This window comes from Neomonachus schauinslandi, chromosome X (genome assembly GCF_002201575.2).
Source record: "Neomonachus schauinslandi chromosome X, ASM220157v2, whole genome shotgun sequence".
In the NCBI taxonomy this organism is placed as follows: Eukaryota; Metazoa; Chordata; class Mammalia; order Carnivora; family Phocidae; genus Neomonachus; species Neomonachus schauinslandi.
In genome coordinates, this window is record NC_058419.1 from 119456824 (window position 1) to 119463605 (window position 6782).

The 6782-nt window shown below is 38.9% G+C and overlaps 1 non-coding gene across 1 annotated transcript; it reads left to right on the top strand.

Moving 5' to 3' along the window:
- Positions 1 to 5790: 5790 nt before the first annotated feature.
- On the top strand, positions 5791 to 5894 carry LOC123323482. Its single transcript, XR_006539425.1, has one exon. It is a non-coding gene; the product is annotated as a U6 spliceosomal RNA (small nuclear RNA).
- The last annotated feature ends 888 nt before the right edge of the window (positions 5895 to 6782 follow it).

Below are 6782 nucleotides of genomic sequence, written 5' to 3' on the forward strand. Positions count from 1 at the left end.
CTAAGAGCCTGTCCTGTGCATTGTAGAATGTTCATTAACATCCTTGGCTTCTACCCACTAGAATGCCAGTAACACCTCCCCAGACGTGAAAACCAAAAATGTCTCCAGATATTGCCAAATGCCCCTGGGAGCCGAAATTGCCCCTGGTTGAGAACCACTGCTCTAGAGGTAAATCTTATGCTGAATTTTGTATCATTTCTTGCTTATAGTTTTTAATCACCTATATTTGTATAAATGTTATTTAGTTTTGCTAAATATTAAAATTTTTATGATTCTTATATAGTGTAACATTGTGTGTCAACTATACTTTAATTAAAACATTCTTACAAACCTAATTGTTAAGAAAAAATATATACAAAAACAAGGCAAAAGGATCCATTAAATCTATTGGTCAAATGGTAGACAACTGATATCTCTATAATATTGAACATTGTGGTTTAAAATATGTCCAAAAACTCTTTGGCATTCCCTTCAAAAGATAGAAATGAATTCTCCTCTTGAGTGTGGGCTTGACTTAGTGACTTGTTTCCAATAAATAGAAAAAAGCAGAAGTGACAGTGCATGACTTCAGAGACTCCCTCTCGTCGATCTCTCACTCCGGGGGAGGCCAGCTGCCGGGTTGCCATGTGGAAAGACCCATGTGGTGAGGAAATGAGGCCTTCAGCCAATAGCCATGTGAATGAGCCTGGAAGAGGGTCTTCCAGCCCCAGTCAAGCTCTCAGATCACTGCATCCCCAGCTGACTTCTTGACTGCAACCTCACGAAGCCTTCAAGCCAGAACCACCCAGCTAAGCTGCACCTGTAGACCTGACCTACAGGAACTGTGAGATACAAACCTTTGTCATTTGGCACCACGAAGTGTGGGGTAATTGGTTGTGCAGCAAGAGATAACTGATACATGTGTTCATTTCTATGATTATGGTATGACTCTCCATTTTAGTAATCTTCAATGACATTCAACAAATCTTTGTAATTATTTCCAGAAAACTCGGTGGAAATTATTCCTCAATACTTTAAATTTTTGATGCTGTTGTAATATTTTCTTTTCTTCCCTTTTCCGTTTGTGACTAGCGAAATGAGACAGTTGATTTTGTGTGTTTATTTCTTTTAATTTTTTTTAAGTGATCTGTACAACTCAGTGGGGGTCTCAAACTCACAACCCCAAGATCGAGAGTCGCATGCTCCATCAAGTGAGCCAGCCAGATGCCTCTGTGTGTTTATTTTGTATTCAGCAATTCCAAACATTTATCCATAATGATCTGGAGTTTTCTACATAGATAACAATATTATATGTGAATAATAAGAGTTCTTTTTTCTTCCCTTTCAATTCCTATGATAATTTTGCTGGCTAGTATCTCTAATACATGATGAATAGAACTACTGACAGCAAGAAACTTTCTTTTTTTTTTTTTAAAGATTTTATTTATTTATTTGACAGAAGGAGAGAGAGAGCACAAGTAGGCAGACAGGCAGGCAGTGGGAGAGGGAGAAGCAGGCTCCCCATCGAGCACAGAGCCTGATGTGGAGCTCGATCCCAGGACTCTGGGATCATGACCTGAGCCAAAGGCAGACGCTTAACCGGCTGAGACACCCAGGCGCCCCAGCAAGAAACTTTCTTACATGTGATTTTAAAAGGAATACATTTAACATATCATCATGTGTGAAATTTGCTATAATCTCTATAAATATTCTTTACAAAACATTAAGGAAATTTTGTCCTAATCCTTGTTTACCAAGATTTTTTACTATGAATACTGAATTTTATTAAAAAGGCTTTTTATGCATCTGTTGACATGATCATGTAATACTTCTCCTTCAACCTCTTATTTAATAACATTAATTGATTTTTCCCTTATTAAAAAATCTTACATGCCTAATCTAGGCATTCATTTCTAAACCAATTTGGTCTCAATTTTGGAAGCAAAAATGAGGGTTTAAGACTTAATACCTCTCCCCAAAAACGTGGCTAACCCCTCCAATATGATTGTAACTTTTAGCAAGCAGAGAAGTAGAAATGAATTTTGGTTTTAAATGTACTCGTAAAACAATTGTATTTATTATTGACAACTCTGATGTACTTTTAAAGGGAATTTGCTCTAACTATAAGACATTCCACAAAACTAGGAAGACAGTAAAAAGATCAGTGGTTTCTGGGGGCTAGTGAGAGAGGGAGGGATAATAGTTGGAGCACAGGAGATCTTTAGGGCAGTGAAACTAGTCTGTATGTTATTATAAAGTTGGATACATGTCATTATATATTTGTCAAAATCATAGCATGTACAACACCAAGCTTGAACCCTAATGTAAACTATGGACTCTGGGTGATAATGATGTGTCAGTGTAGATTCATCAGTTATAACAAATGTCCCACTCTGTGTGGGGGGGTGTTGATAACGGGGGAGGCTGTGCAGGTGTGGAAGCAGGGAGATATGGGAACTCTCTGTACTTTCCACCCAATTTCGCTGTGAACCTAAAACTGCTCTAAAAATTTAAGTAGTTCTTTTTTTAAAAAAAAAAAGGGGGGGGAGGGGGATTTGGTTCTTGTTTCATGTTAGAACTGCATATTGGAGTGATTAATGGACCCTTGGTTTATCCCCAGAATCGATGCACACTGAAACATGCTTGAAATGTACTTTTATACTTTTTGATTTTGCAAAGGATGGAATGGGATAGAGGGGAAGGGGAAGGAAAGAGAGAAATGTAAACCATTTTGAATATTACATTTCTAATTCACAACTTTAACACCACATTATTGGAAAATATTTATGATTGCAAAAGCCTGCTATGGGTGAGGATTGTTTTGATTTGATTTGTTTTGCTTTGTTTTTCAAGAAACCAGAAACAGTTGTAAATAACAACCCACTCAATGCCACAGATGAGTTAATGTTGCCAGATCTTGTGATACTGTGTGCTTGAAATTATACCTTGGGATTGCAATCATCATGTGAGCCTTTCTGATATATCTCTCTGTTGCTTTTTCTCTATCTGAATCCACAATTTACTGGAGTCTCCCTTGTTCATTTATTGAGTGGGTCATACATGTAAAGCACCATGCTAAACGCTGCATTCAGCCCTTCCAGAATAAACTAGAAGACCTCCTCCGAGGTTTAACAAGCTATGCTGTCATCTGAAGAATGTTTCACTCACAGTCTCAAGTCAGACTAGCTGGCAACGCTAACAATGGTAGATTATGCTTTTTATGTAGCTATTACTTATGAAAACAAGAAGAATATAGCTTTCTTGTGAGGTAATACATACGAATTTTTTTCTCCTAGAGGAAAAATATGAAAGACCTATTTTTAAAGACATGTTGGCTCAAAGGAGAATGAATTATTCTTTTTTTTTTTTTTTTTTTTAGAAACCCAGCTAGATTAAAAGTAACTTCTTTCTGGTTTAAGATTGGGAACATAATTTTGTTATCCTATTGTGCAATTTACTGCTTGAGGATTCCAGGAGTTTCATGAAGGTATCACAATGGTTGTTGTCTCCTTTCCAGCTGAATCAAAAAGACTTTTGGTTAAAAGCAAAACAATAACAAACAAAAAACCCAAAACTCTGAAACAGAAACCTTGTTTGTCCAGTTTGAAAGTTAGTCAAAGTGGGACACCTGGGTGGCTCAGTCCGTTACGCATCTGCTTTCATTCAGGTCATGATCCTGGAGTCCCAAGATCGAGCCCCATGTTGGGCTCCCTGCCCAGTGTGGAGTCTGATTCTCCATCTCCCTCTGCCCCTCCCCCTGCTCCTTCTCTCTCTCTCTTGCTCACTCTCTCTCTCAAATAAATAAAATCTTAAAAAAAAAAAAAGAAAGTTCAAAGCGCTTTCATGGGACAGCTGTAAAGTGCTGTCCTTGGGCTGCCCAAATGTCTATACCCAGGGCTTTTTCTACACCACTACACTGAAGCAGTAAAACCTTAGTGACCTCATAGAGTTTTCCAGGGAGTGTTTGGTGTCTACGTCCATTGAGGCTTCCCTTCACACTATTAGGTAAATACTATATTGTAGATAAAGAAAGGACTGAAACTAAGTATGGTAAATTTAAGATTGTTTCATTCTTTTCTAGCACATTTGCTTGAGTGTAAAGAAACCAACAAACAATGTAAAATGGTTGGTACATTTTCACCACAATTTTTATAAAGTACAACCACAAAGAAACAACGTTCTTTGTCAAGGAAAAATGTCCTTATCAAAGTGCATCTCGAGAGGTGTGGGAGAAAGAACATGTGATTTGGTGGTAGACATTCCAAGGTTCATTAAAACACATTGGACCTCAGTTGCCTTATCTGAGTATTAGGTATAACAAGGACTTCTTTGAGAGACAGAATTAAATAAAATAGCTTATATAAAACTAGTATGGTGTTTGCCTTACAACAGATGTTTTACAAATGTTAATTTTGGAAAGAATAAAATATCCACAAGAAACACCTACTCTCATTCCCATTGCCATTGGGAGAGGAGGCAGGGGAAAATCTGGGCTGTCTTGGATTTTTAACTTTAATACCACTGTACCCAGTTAGTCTATGTCAAGTTTCCTCAAAGCAATAAGGACTTGCTGCATTTATTGGAGCCTTTTCCATGGCAAGTGAGAGAACCTCAACACCATCATAGTTAAGTAAAAAGGAGATAACTGGCTCACATAACTGGAAGGTCCATGGATGCTTCTGGCTTTAGGCACTCGGTCTCAAAAGTGGTCAGTGCTTTGCCTCCCCATCTCTCAGCTCTGATGAGTTCTGTTAGCCCCTGTTAAAGAATTATTCTGACACTTGTAAAAGTGTCAGAATGCAATGGGGTCAACACTATCATAATCGGGGAGAGAGATTGGGCTCAATTCCAAATACAAGGACAGTGGGATTTATAGCCAAAGAGCAGGGTGAGGAGGGCAGTGGATGGAAAACTACTCAGAGAAGACATCAAGGGTAGAGGGATTCTTGCTAAAGGCAGGCCAAGGACTTAAACATCAACATGGGGGATAAGGAACTTGATCAGATACCAGGTGGGGGCAGGGATTCTCCATAAACTGACTTAGCAGGATTCTTGCTAAACCTGGGCTGTGCAGGCCCAGCAAAGACAGGATGGACATGGAAGGCCAAGGTTGAGGCCTAGTCGAGAAGAGGGCTCAGGGGAGCCTAACTACAGTTCGCTCAAGAGAGAATTTCTGTCACCGTCTAAGTGCTGGTCAAGATTTACGTCCTTCTGTTCTAGCAAGCTCAAGGGCAAACGTTGCTCTTTCTGAAGATTTCTGTTTGAAAATGACTGATTGGTCTGGTATGGTCCTCATGCTCATCTTGAAACCAATCACCATGTCTAGTGTAATGTACCATGATAGGTCAAACTTGGCTTATGCTTCCTCCCCTGTGAGGGACCATATAGAAGAGAAGAGAAGATTCTCAAAAGAACCAGAAAAAGGAAGATGGACAAAAATGTCAGGCACTCAAAATTTGTGGCTATCGAACTATTTGTGGCAGTCTATCACAGTCATAATATACATTTTCTAAAAGACTTTAAATGTGTAATAGCAAATACAAATAGTGATGATAGAAAGTATCTTAAATGTGGTTCACCCATCCAGACTACTTGATGGAATACGCTTTGAATTACTGTGTTTATTTTCCTTACTTCCCAGAATGCCCCAGTAAAAACCCAGCTGCTCTGCTTGCTCTCCCCAGCCAGGCAACTCTTCCATCTGCATGTGATGGGCCCCTCTCACCTGCCAGCTCTCATGGTGAAAGCCCTGCTGGTCCTCCAAGGCCTCATTAAATGGGGGGACCTATAACATTAAAAGTAATTAGTGTGGTGCTCACTTTGGCAGCACATATACTAAAATTGGAATGATACAGAGATTAGCATGGCCCCTGTGCCAGGATAACATGAAAATTTGTGAAGCGGTCCGTATTAAAAAAAAAAAAGTAGTGTGGAGAGAGTCCCTGAGATGACAAAAGAACAGGTATCTTCTTAATATATCTACAGATGGTCATATAAGCGAACCCTTTAATAAATAACCATTCACTTTAAGGTAAAGCTTTGAAAAAAGACAAGAGCTAAAGGGTTATATGCTCAGAAGGCATTCCTAAGAAATGAGAACCAATAGATTAGTTCATTGAGCAAATTTTATTTGAATTCCAGCTATAATCATGGAACTGCATTGAAGCTAAGGTGTACACCATATTACAGTAGACACGCTTCTTAAGGAACTCGCAGTCTAAGGGGTTGTGAGGTTGTGAATGATGAGGAGGTATGAGACATGCACCATATCAATTAAAAAAGCAATGTGGCACAGATGACCATCTGTAGGTATATTAAAAGGATAGTTTAAGGCACTTTTTGTTAATCCTTTGAAACTCCGTCTTATCACAGAACAAGCATTCTACTGGGAATCAGAGGACCTGGCTTCCAGAATCAGTGTTGTCACCCATGGTGTGGTGGACCTGATAAAATTTAATGCCTCAGTCTTCTTATCCGCAACTTGTGGGATACCTCTGAGGCTTTTTATGGATCTAAAACAATTCTATGGTTTCTTATTGTTCCCCATGTACCTGTCCCTTTACCATCTTAGGGACTCTCCCCACACTAATTATTTTTAATGTTGTAGGTCCCCAAAACTGCCTAGTTCCTTCCTGAAGTAATAATAAAAATTTATATCTGTATTTCACTACTTTATTAAGAGCCTTCACACCAATTGCATTTGATTTTTATAACAGTGCTTCCTGATAGATATTATTTACACCATTTTAATGATGAAGATACTGAGGTTCAGGGATGTTCCGTGACCAGGAAGTAGAATGTCG